Below are 13,181 nucleotides of genomic sequence, written 5' to 3'. Positions count from 1 at the left end.
TGTCTATGAATAAGAAAACTGAATTAGTCACAGAAAAATTCTTCTAGTTGAAAGTGATATTCCTATATGTACCATATATGTCATTGGTTCATATATCTTGGATACTACAAAAAGAAACCAAGGCAGAAATTATAAATAATCAGAAATCTGATTTCTTATATAAGCAATAGTATATTCCGTCTGAATATTTTATTAGCTAATGACAAATAATTTTTAAGAATAAACTAAGACTAGCTCTTAGGCCTCTAACCTAAAATGTAGTATATTCAAAATTATACTATTAATACCATTAGTATTTCCATTTATCAATAGGAAACAAGCAAAGCTGAAGTCTGACACTCATACTAACATTAACACTATGGTCTACAGTTGCTATAGCATTACTATTTATTCTTATTGCTATTTGGAAGAAGAAAATAAACCATTTTCCTTGCTAGTGTTTATAGATCTGAAAGAAGCAATGGGCTTAAAATTGATTATGTGATACTTCCTAAGCTCCAACATATAATTTAGATTATACTCGATTGCCATATTTACTTATAAAACATGAAACATAACAGAAGACCAAATGATTACACAAAGTAGTTATGGAACCTATACCCAATGTGTAAGACTTAAATTAGCATTTTCAGTGTTCCTTATTTTTTTTTTTCCAACTTTCATTTTAGCTTGTGGGGGTACATGTGTGTGTTTGTTGCCTGGGTATATTGCATGTTGCTGAGGTTTGGGGTATGAATGATCCTGTCACCCAAAAGTTAGTTTTTCAACCTTCACCCCTTTCTATCTCTCCTGTCTAGTAGTCCCCAGTTTCTACTGTTGTCATCTTTATGTCCACAAGTATCTAGTGTTTAACTCCTACTGGAAGTGAGAACATGTGGTATTTGGTTTTCTGCTCCTGCATTAATTTGCTTAGGATAAGGGCCTCCAGCTGCACCCATGTTGCTGCAAAGGACATGATTTCATTATTTTTTATAGCTGCATAATATTCTGTGGTATACGTGTATTTTCTTTATCCGATCCACCGTCAATGGGTACTAAGGTTGATTCCACGTCTTTGCTTTTCTGAATAGCACTACAGTGAACATGTAAGTGCATGTTCCTTTTTGACAGATTTGGGTTTTGGGGGATATATACTCAGTAATAGGATTGCTGGGTTGAATAGCACTGTTTTAAGTTCTTTGAGAAATCTCCAAACTACTCTCCACAGTGGCTGAACTAATTTACATTCCCACCAACATATATAAGAGTTCCCTTTTCTCCACAGCCTTGCTAGCATCTGCAGTTTTTTCACTATTTAATAATGGCCATTCTGACTGGTGTGAGATGGTATTTCATTGTGGTTTTGATTTGCATTTCTAAGATGATTAGTAATGTGGAACATTTCTTCATGTTTTTTGGCCACTTGCCTTCTTTTGAGAAGTGTCTGTTCATGTCTTTTGCTTATTTTTAATGCCTCTCTTGATTAATTTAAATCAAAGCTCAACACTTTCCTCAATATATAAAAATATTTTTTCCTTAATACAAATTAAAAGCAAACAGCATTACAATTGCAATTTATAAAGTATTCTTCATATATTATTTCGCTTATTCCTTAAAACTAATCTGTGAGATGCATTTTATCTTTTTAAAACACATGAGTTTTGAAATAAAGGATGATTTTAAAAGATGAGAAATTCAAGTTTACAGGCAGACTATCTTAGACTAACTTCTCACTCTCATCATATCCATAACATGGAAAGAAACTTAGGTGTACTGAGCACTTTCTACACACTAAGTCCTGTGCAAGTTAATATAATCTTATTAAGATCCATGTAAGTAGTTGTCATTCTCACTTTACAGGTAACAATATGTAAGTTTTAAAGAAGCTAAGAAGTTTGTAAAAGGTAAAACTAGAGTGAAAATACAACTCCATGTTTTATTCCAGAGTTATATTAAAGGACTGCATGCCTATTTTACTTGGGTTACTCATTTAGATATCCAATATTTTGAGACGAAGGATTGCACATCCATTTTCTATTGCATATATATGCCTCTACCTTGGAGGCACAGGATCTTTTACTTCCTAATGACTGGATAGTGAGTATACTCCAGGAACAGAAACTCTAGCTTCTAAAACAGCAGGATAACTTATATAATCCTCCTAACTTTTAGGAAAATTCAAGTGTAGATCTTTTTCTTAAGAGACACATCCTGTTATGGATACTACATGAATTTATCTGGCTCACATCTGATAACTAGAATATTTAATTATCCTCATGCATTATAGATCTCCCTACTTCCTGGTTCAGAAATGCTTAATAAATGCTAGTTGAAATTGTAAATGTCATAAAATTAGGCTGAATGAACTGTCTCCACAGAAGCCATCTATATTTTTCACCATATAAAGCCAAAATCACACTTCAGACCTTAAAGCTTTTCTTAAAAGGTGCTTGGTTCAATGCAAGAAAAGCTTAGACTATCTTGTGCCAGAAGGTAAGAAAGAACCCAAAGAATGGTGAGGAAATATCAAATGGACACAAAAATAGCTTGAAAAAGGTCCTATTGGTCAAATCTTGGAAAATCTGAGCAACAAAACAAATAATGTTAGCAACGAATTATAACCTATTAAATAAAATGAAACCAGGAATCCATAGTAATATAAATTAACAAATCAATAAGCTGAAAGTCTGATAAGGAACAAGATATTTTCAGAGACTTAAGTACCTTTTCACAAAATATGTATTAATTACAACAGGGAAAAGAGTAAGTCTACAGTGGGGGAGCCCAGAGGAGTCCATCTTAATTAAGAGATCAAAGTGAACATCATCAGTAATGTGACAAATCATCACGCGCTTCCTGATAGGAGGCAATGAGATGGGCACAGTATCATTTCTGTGGTATTTCTGACAAATTCACATAAGCTGAATCTAATAATGAGGAAATATCAGACAATCCCAAATACAGTGACGTTTTACAAAACTGGCCTATAATCTTCATAAATGTCAAGGCCATGAAAGTGAAAAAGATTGAGAAATTTTTCTCCAGATTGAAGGAGACTAATAAAACATAAGAACTAAATGTGATACATAATCCTAAACTGGTTCTTTCGCTAGAAAGAGTGTTTATAACCAGTGATGAATGGGGTATGAGGATTAGATAGTGGGAATAATTCCAGTGTTCATTTTCTGATTGCAAGGTTGTATTGTGGTTAGGTAGAAGAACGTCCTTGTATATAGGAAATACACTAAATTCCCTGGTGGTGGAGAATCATGTTAGCAACTTAGCGTCAAACAGTTGAGAAAAACTTCTCTTTACTATACTTAAAACTTTTCTGTAAGTTTGCTAATTAAGAAAAAGAATTTATCCTGTTGCTCTCTAAACTACACATTTACCAGAACTTCACATTAACTAGTCTTATTTCAGTGATAATCTAAACACAGCAAACTCTGATTTCCAGGGCAGACTATTTTTCTATTACGCTGAGAAGCACGAAATGAATCAAACTGCTAGTTTCAAAATTAGAAAAAAGTTGTAAAATGAAGATAAGTACATGAGGTTATCATACTATTCTCTTCACTTTTATGAAAATATTTAAATGTACTTTTTTAGAAGGAAGCTACAGTTCTTTAGACATATTTAGAGTTCAATAAGATTATCCCTGTCGTAATATCCCTGCTGACACAGTATTATTAATAGATACCTATATACACACAAACACACAGCATATACTCTGGGGTGGAGGAGTCAGGAAGGTGATGGCCGTGATAAGTTAAGAGATCACTTTAAATTTTAGAAATCCATCCTATAAATCTAAAAATATTTTCTAATTCCTGATTGAACACAAGAAGAAAAATGGTTCTTTTGTATTTTTTTATGCACATGGCTGGCTATACTGTTACTCCAAAGGGAGCTGGCCAGTGATCCTGGGTATGCAAGCTCTTCTACATATATACATCTATATGTGCATGCACACACGCAAACACATACCACTCAAGATGACAGTTTTTAAACACTACATTCCTCTTTATTATAAAATTACTCCATATAGAACCCAACTTCTGCTTTCATTCTGTTTAGAACCATGTTATGTGCAAACGGAACAGGTGATAATATGTTCAGATCACAAAAGCACTGTTGGGGAGAAGTACAGCTTCTGAAAACTCCCCTTGTACAGGGTAAAAATCCAAACTAGGAGCCATAAAGTGAAAAAAGCCCTGTTTTGTTTTTTAATATAAACATTTATTATTATAAAATCAACTGGTTTGATAAGAAAGCAATTATTTTAAAAATTTAATACAAATACATGTTAAGTGTACAAATTAGAATTCTTTTGAGAAAACAAGTTCTTATCTAAAGAAGAGACAAAACCTCCTTAACGGTTGGAATAAAACCTATCCCTGAATAGTTAGTGGTATTACATAGAAATATTTATATTATGTTCTTCTATTCCCAGTACCTACTTTTACAGAATCAGGAGAATTTAAATAGAATATCAAAATATAAATGATAAAAATCTGTACAAGATTTTTATTGAAGACACAATTATCAGTGTATAAATGCCTAAATATGAGGTTATAAATACAACATAATACTGAAGAACTCCATTCTCTCAATTTTAGAAACGGAGACTTTCCTGAAGACAAATGTCTGAAGTTCAGGTACTAGGATTTCACTAATTTCACACACTGGTATTATCGACAAATTGTGATTAAACAGAAATCACTCTTTTAGACAAAAATATTTCCTAATATGAAAAAAAAATTGGACTTTCTGAATCTCAAAGAAATACTGAAACAGAAAGGTAAGAAAAAACATGAAATTAAGAAAATATTTTGGAGGGTTTCTTTTATATACGGCTATGCTTAGGCTTGGTAAATCTTGCACAGGTATGTTTTTTCTGGCATCCACTCATACAGCGGTGGCCACTCCTGTATGAGTGCTGATAAAAACAACACAGCTTCTGTGAAATAGCTTTCTTCCATGCCTTCAACTTGTAGACACTGATGAAGGTGAGCTTTTTTCTTGTAGAGCCTCATGAATCTCTCTTTCATTTCCATGAATGTGGGATTCACACATGTGTTATTTGTTAAAGCTAATAATGAATAAAAATGGCCCACAGGAGGGACAGGCTGGTCTTCCAGCCTTCTTGATTTCAGGAGACAAATTGTAGAGATGATTTTAATCTTCCAATATTTCTGCAAAGATGTAAAATCTGTACATTTCCTCTAACCATAAGCACACAGGTGAGGTAAAGACTATGTTTGGGGTCTGCCTGAAGCAGCTGGTGATCTTTACTAAAGGCATCTGAAAACATCTGATCCAATCTTTTAGTAGGCATGTTAACATCCGCCAGTATATATAGAGGTGTTAGGCTTGATACCAGATAATGAAGCTGAGGAAAAGGAACTAAATTCATGCTGATTTCATTACGGTCCTTATTAAGGACCCTTCAAATCTTGCAGAGCAAATTTGCCACAATGTTGTTGACTGCAACAAAGGGCTTATTATGCCGCTTTTTAAAGCCACAGCACTTGAAGTCGTCTACAGTTGTACCCAACTTTCCAGAATTCACTATGAGGTCAACTTTGCTAATGATGTCAAATAAAGATCGTCAATGGGCAACACACAGTCTGCATGCTCATTAAGTTCCTTCATTGCCAAGATGCCATTATGAGGCCAAGTTATGACATCCTCCTCACCGGAAGGATAAATGGAGGTCATAAGTCTACACACTTCTGGGAATTCATCTTCAACCACCTTTAAAAGAAATGTGCCGAGTGGCACCTGGAACACCAGCCAGCAAGACATAAGCGTTCACTCCCCTGGAAAGGGGGCTGAACCAGGAAGCCAAGCGGTCTAGCGCAGAGGATCCCACCCCCATGGAGCCCAGCAAGCTAAGATCAACTGGCTTTAAACTCTTGCTGCCAGCACAGCAGTCTGAAGTCAACCTGGGATGCTCCAGCTTGGTGGGGGGAGGGGCGTCCACCATTACTGAGGCTTGAGTAGGCGGTTTTGCCCTCACAGTGTAAACAAAGCCACTTGGAAGTTCAAAATGGGCGGAGCCCACCATGGTAGCCAGACTGCCTCTGTAGATTCCTCCTCTCTGGGCAAGGCATTTCTGAAAGAAAGGCAGCAGCCCCAGTCAGGGGCTTATATATAAAACTCCCATCTCCCTGGAACAGAGCACCTGGGGGAAGGGGCAGCTGTGGGCACGGCTTCAGCAGATGTAAATGTTCCTCCTTGCCAGCTCTGAAGAGAGCAGGGCATCTCCCAGCACGGTGTTCAAGCTCTGCTAAGGGACAGATCCCCGTGCCTCCTGACTGGGAGACATCTCCCAGCAGGGGTCAACAGACACCTCATACAGGAGAGCACTGGCTGGCATCTGGTGGGTGCCCCTCTAGAACAAAGCTTCCAGAAGAAGAAACAGGCAGCGATCTTTGCTGTTCTGCAGCCTCCACTGGTGATACCGAGGTAAGCAGGGTCTGAAGTGAACCTCCAGCAAACTCCAGCAGACCTGCAGCAGAGGGGCCTGACTGTCAGAAGGAAAACTAATGAACAGAAAGCAATAGCATCAACACCAACAAAAAGGACAGCCACACAAAAACTCCATCTGAAGGTCATCAACATCAAAGACCAAAGGTAAATAAATCCACGAAGATGAGGAAAAACCAGCGCAAAAAGGCTGACAATTCCAAAAACTGGAACACCCGTTCTCCTCCAAAGGATCACAACTCCTCGCCAACAAGTGAATAAAACTGGACAGAGAATGAGTTTGACGAACTGACAGAAGGAGGCTTCAGAAGGTGGGTAATAACAAACTCCTCTGAGCTAAAGGAGCATGTTCTAACCCAATGCAAGGAAGCTAAGAACCTTGAAATAAGGTTAGAGGAATTGCTAACTAGAATAACCAGTTTAGAGAAGAACATAAATGACCTGATGGAGCTGAAAAACAGAGCAAGAGAACTTCGTGAAGCATACACAAGCATCAATAGCCGAATCGATCAAGAGGAAGAAAGGATATCAGAGATTAAAAAACAACTTAATGAAATAAAGTGTGAAGACAAGATTAGAGAAAAAGAAATGAAAAGGAATCAACAAAGCCTCCAAGAAATATGGGACTATGTGAAAAGACCACATAGTGGTCTTTCAGTTGTACCTGAAAGTGACAGGGAGAAAGAAACCAAGTTGGAAAACACTCTTCAGGATATTATCCAGGAGAATTTCCCCAACATGCCAAGACAGGCCAACGTTCACATTCAGGAAATACAGAGAACATCACGAAGATACTCCTAGAGAAGAGCAACCCCAAGACACATAATCGTCAGATTCACCAAGGTTGAAATGAAGGAAAAAATGTTAAGGGCAGACAGAGAGAAAGGTTGGGTTACCCACAAACAGAAGCCCATCAGACTAACAGCGGATCTCTCTGCAGAAACCCTACAAGCCAGAAGAGAGTGGGGGCCAATATTCAACATTCGTAAAGAAAAGAATCTTCAACCCAGAATTTCATATCCACTCAAACTAAGCTTCATAAGTGAAGGAGAAATAAAATCCTTTATGGACAAGCAAATGCTCAGAGATTTTGTCACCACCAGGCCTGCCTTACAAGAGCTCCTGAAGGAAGCATGAAATATGGAAAGGAAAAACTGGTACCAGCCACTGTGAAAACATACCAAATTGTAAAGACCATCGACATTATGAAGAAACTGCATCAACTATCAGGCAAAATAACCAGCTACAATCATAATGTCAGGATCAAATTCACATATAACAATACTAACATGAAATGTAAATGGGCTAAATGCCCCAATTAAAAGACACAGACTGGCAAATTGGATAAAGAGTCAAGACCCATCAGTATGCTGTATTCAGGAGACCCATCTCATGTGCCTTTGCACATAGCCTACACACATAGGCTCAAAATAAAGAGATGGAGGAAGATTAACCAAGCAAATGGAAAGCAAAAAAAAGCAGGGGTTGCAATTCTAGTCTCTGATAAAACAGACTTTAAACCAACAAAGATCGAAGGAGACAAAGAAGGGCATTATATAATATTAAAGGGATCAACACAACAAGAAGAGCTAACTATCCTAAATATATATGCATCCAATACAGGAGCACCCAGATTCATAAAGCAAGTTCTTAGAGACCTACAAAGAGACTTAGACTCCCACACAATAATAGTGGGAAACTTTAACACCCCACTGTCAGTATCAGAGAGATCAATGAGAAAGAAAATTAACAAGGATATTCAGGACTTGAACTCAGCTCTGGAACATGCAGACCTAATAGACATCTACAGAACTCTCCACCTCAAATCAACAGAATATACATTCTTCTCACAACCACATCGCACTTATTCTAAAATTGACCACATAATTGGAAGTAAAACACTCCTTGGCAAATGCAAAAGAACCAAAATCATAACAAACAGTTTCTCAGACCACAGTGCAATCAAATTAAAACTCAGGATTAAGAAACTCACTCAAAACTGTACAACTACATGGAAACTGAACAACCTGCTCCTGAATGACTACTGGGTAAATAACAAAATTAAGGCAGAAATAAATAAGTTATCTAAATCCAATGAGAACAAAGACACAATGTATCAGAATCTCTGGGACACAGCTAAAGCAGTGTTTAGAGGGAAATTTATAGCACTAAATGCCCACAACCAGAAAGCTGGAAAGACCTCAAATCGGCACCCTAGCATCACAATTAAAAGAACTAGAAAAGCGAAAGCAAACAAATTCAAAAGCTAGCTGAAGACAAGAAATAACCAAGATTAGAGCAGAACTGAAGGAGATAAGAGACACGAACAACCCTTCAAAAAATCAATGAATCCAGGAGCTGGTTTTTTGAAAAGATTAACAAAACAGATAGACCACTAGCCAGACTAACCAAGAAAAAAAGAGAGAAGAATCAAATAGACACAATAAAAAACAATAAAGGGGAGATCACCACTGACCCCACAGAAATACAAACTACCATCAGAGAATACTATAAACACCTCTATGCAAATAAACTAGAAAATCTAGAAGAAATGGATAAATTCCTGGACACATATACCTTCCAAGACTAAACAAGGAAGAAGCTGAATCCCTGAATAGACCAATATCAGGTTCTGAAATTAAGGCAGTAATTGGTAGCCTACCAACCAAAAAAAAGCCCCGGACCAGACGGATTCACAACTGAATTCTACCAGAGTTACAAAGAGGAGCTGGTACCATTCCTTCTGAAACTACTTCAATCAACAGAAAAAGAGAGATTCCTCCCTAATTCATTTTATGAGGCCAGCATCATCCTGATACCAAATCCTGGCAGAGACACAACAAAAAAAGAAAATTTCAGGCCATTAAACCTGATGAACATCAACTCAAAAATCCTCAATAGAATACTGGCAAGCCAAATCCAGCAGCACATCAAAGAGCTTATCTACCACGATCAAGTCGGCTTTATCTCTGGGATGCAAAACTGGTTCAACATACGCAAATCAATAAACATAATCCATCACATAAACAGAACCAATGACAAAAACCACATGATTATCTCAATAGAGGCAGAAAAGGCCTTCAATAAAATTCAACCCTTCATGCTAAACACTCTCAATATACTAGGTATTGATTGATGGAACACATCTCAAAATAATAAGAGCTATTTATGACAGACCCACAGCCAATATCATACTGGATGGGCAAAAGCTGGAAGCATTCCCTTTGAAAACCAGCACAAGACAAGGATGCTCCCTCTTACCACTCCTATTCAATGTAGTATTGGAAGTTCTGGCCAGGGCAATCAGGCAAGAGAAAGAAACAAAGGGTATTCAAATAGGAAGATAGGAAGTCAAATTGTCTCTGTTTGCAGATGACATGATTGTATATTTAGAAAATACCATTGTCTCAGCCCCAAATCTCCTTAAGATGATAAGCAACTTCAGCAAAGTCTCAGGATACAAAATCAATGTGCAAAAATCACAAGCGTTCCTATACACCAATAACAGATGAACAGAGAGCCAAGTCATGAGTGAACTCCCATTCACAATTGATACAAAGATAATAAAATATCTAGGAATCCAACTTACAAGGGATGTGAAGGACCTCTTCAAGGAGAACTACAAACCACTGCTCAAGTAAATAAGAGAGGATACAAACAAATGGAAAAACATTCCATGCTCATGGATAGGAAGAATCAATATTGTGAAAATGGCCATATTGCTCAAAGTAATTTATAGATTCAATGCTATCCCCATCAAGCTACCACTGACTTTCTTCACAGAATTAGAAAAAACTAATTTAAATTTCGTATGGAACCAAAAAAGAGCCCATATAGCCAAGACAATCCTGAGCAAAAAGAACAAAGCTGGAGGCATCACACTACCTGACTTCAGAGTATACTACAAGGCTACAGTAACCAAAACAGCATGGTACTGATACCAAAACAGATGTATAGACTAACGGAACAGAACAGAGGCCTCAGAAATAATGCCCCACATCTACAACCATCTGATCTTTGACAAACCTGACAAAAACAAGAAATGGGGAAAGGATTCCCTATTTAATAAATAGTGTTGGGAAAACTGGCTAGCCATATACAGAAAACTGAAACTGGGCCCCTACCTGACACCTTATACAAAAATTAACTCAAGATGGATTAAAGACTTAAATATAAGACCTAACATCATAAAAACCCTAACCTAGGCAATACCATTAAGGACATAGGCATGGGCAAAGACTTCATGACTAAAACACCAAAAGCAATGGCAACAAAAGCCAAAACTGACAAATGGTATCTAATTAAACTAAAGAGCTTCTGCATAGCAAAAGAAACTATCATCAGAGTGAGCAGGCAACGTACAGAATGGGAGAAAATTTTTGCAATCTATCCATCTGACAAAGGGCTAATATCCAGAATCTACAAGGAACTTAAACAAATTTACAAGAAAAAAAAAACCCATCAAAAAGTGGGCAAAGGGTATGAACAGACACTTCTGAAAAGAAGACACTTATGTGGCCAACAACTGTATGAAAAAAAGCTCATCATCACTGGTCATTAGAGAAATGCAAATCAAAACTACAATGAGATACCATCAAAGGAGAAAAAGAAGGGCATTACATAATGTTAAAAGGTCAATGCAACAAGAAGAGCTAACAATCCTAAATATATATGCACCTAATACAGGAGCACCTAGATTCATAAAGCAAGACTGCATCTCACGCCAGCTAGAATTGCGATCATTAAAAAGTCAGGAAACAACAGATGCTGGAGAGGATGTGGAGAAATAGGAACGCTTTTACACTGTTGATGGGAGTGTAAATTAGTTTAACCATTATGGAAGACAGTGTGGCAATTCCTCAAGGATCTAGAACCAGAAATACCATTTGACCCAACAATCCCATTACTGGGTATATACCCAAAGGATTATAAATAATTCTACTATAAAGACACATGCACACATACGTTTATTGCATCACTATTCACAATAGCAAAGATTTGGAACCAACCCAAATGTCCATCAATGATAGACTAGATAAAGAAAATGTGCCACATATACACCATGGAATACGATGCCGCCATAAAAAAGGACGAGTTCATATCCTTCGCAGGAACATGGACGAAGCTGGAAACCATCATTCTCAGCAAACTAACACAGGAACAGAAAACCAAACACCGCATGTTCTCACTCATAAGTGAGAGTTGAACAATGAGATCACATGGACACGGGAGGGGAAACATCACACATCAGGGCCTGTTGGGGGTTGGGGGGCTAGGGGAGGGACGGCATTAGGGGAAATACCTAATGTAGATAGATGGCTGGTTGATGGGTGTAGCAAACCACCATCGCACATGTATACCTATGTAACAAACCTGTACATTCTGCACATGTATCCAAGAACCTGAAGTATAATAATGAAGAAAATATGGTTGTACATACACACATACGCAATGGAATATTTGAAAAAAAAAAAAAAAAGAAGAAGAAATGTGCCAAGCCCAGATCCTGATTCTCCTCCCACGGAATGTATTATAAAGAAAGACTGCAAGCAATCACAGTGCTCTGCCAACTTTCTGAGTTTCTCTAAAACCTGGTCTTGATAAAGACTGCCAAAAACTTTGTGATCCACAGCCCAATTATTTCCGGAGCCAGAAGTATCAGTGATGAGCTGTTTGGTATCAAATACATCCTCAGTGGTCCCTGCAGAATTTCATTCACTATCCCTTCTACCATGTCAATCAAGACAGCTGGTATCCACATTTCTAAGGAAGTTGCTTATTGCCTCATAATAGATTCCTTTCTGGCTGACCACGGTGTGCTCCCTTAGTGCCAGGTCCCAGAAGCAGCAGCCAATCTGGTTTTCGCACTGGCCAACCAGTATGACCACCAACTGGGTCATGCTGGTGCATAGCCAGCTGGGGGCGCTTGTGAGCCGCGCCGGCCTCTGCATTCGGCCTGCAACCCAAAAGGCCTGTATCGTTTCTTGTTGTTGCGGTTTGAGACAGAATCTTGCTCTGTCACCCAGGGTGGAGTGCAGTGGCACGATCTCGGCTCACTGCAACCTCTGCGTCCCGGGTTCAAGCAATTCTCCTGCCTCAGCCTCCCAGTAGCTGGGATTACAGGCGCCCATCACCACGCCCGGCTAATTTTTGTATTTTTAATAGAGATGGGGTTTCTCCATGTTGCCCAGGCTGGTCTCGAACTCCTGACCTCAGGTGATCCCCCTGCCTCAGTCTCCCAAAGTTCTGGCATTACAGGCGTGAGCCACCTGGCCCAGCCAAAAAAAGGCCTGTTTTTTATGAGTCCTGCTGTGTATCCATTGTTGACAATCAATTCCTCAAACCACCTATATTTTATTTGTAAGGGAATAAAGGTTTGTATCTCTTTTGCATATATTTCTTATGGTTAGCATATTATGATATATATGAGGTAAAAGAACAATTCTCCAAGTGCCCATGGGAGCAAGAACCATGTCTAATTCTCTGTTCTTTGTAATACTCTGTACTATTGCAGATATCTTCAATAACAATGAAAATATTCCATCACTTAATTAGCCCATCAATGAAACAGACACACACACAAAAAACTTGATTATTCAGAGTTTTATGCCACAAAAAGAAGGCTGTCTATTTTGCCACAAATAAAAGCAGAAAAGAAACAGCATTACTTAAGCAAACTCAGGCTCCTGTTAGATGGAAAGGCTCGCTTA

At 38.0% G+C, this 13,181-nt stretch overlaps 1 protein-coding gene and 1 pseudogene across 13 annotated transcripts in view; both read right to left on the bottom strand.

Moving 5' to 3' along the window:
- The window catches only part of RANBP17 (RAN binding protein 17), a 434,785-nt gene that overhangs the window by 387,389 nt on the left and 34,215 nt on the right, over positions 1 to 13,181 (bottom strand). The window lies entirely within an intron of this gene.
- LOC103890776 (tubulin epsilon chain-like) lies at positions 4,331 to 13,176 on the bottom strand (annotated as a pseudogene).

This window comes from Pongo abelii, chromosome 4 (genome assembly GCF_028885655.2).
Source record: "Pongo abelii isolate AG06213 chromosome 4, NHGRI_mPonAbe1-v2.0_pri, whole genome shotgun sequence".
NCBI lineage: Eukaryota > Metazoa > Chordata > Mammalia > Primates > Hominidae > Pongo > Pongo abelii.
Note: the sequence above shows the minus strand (reverse complement) of the source record. Positions and strands in the feature narration are given on the sequence as shown.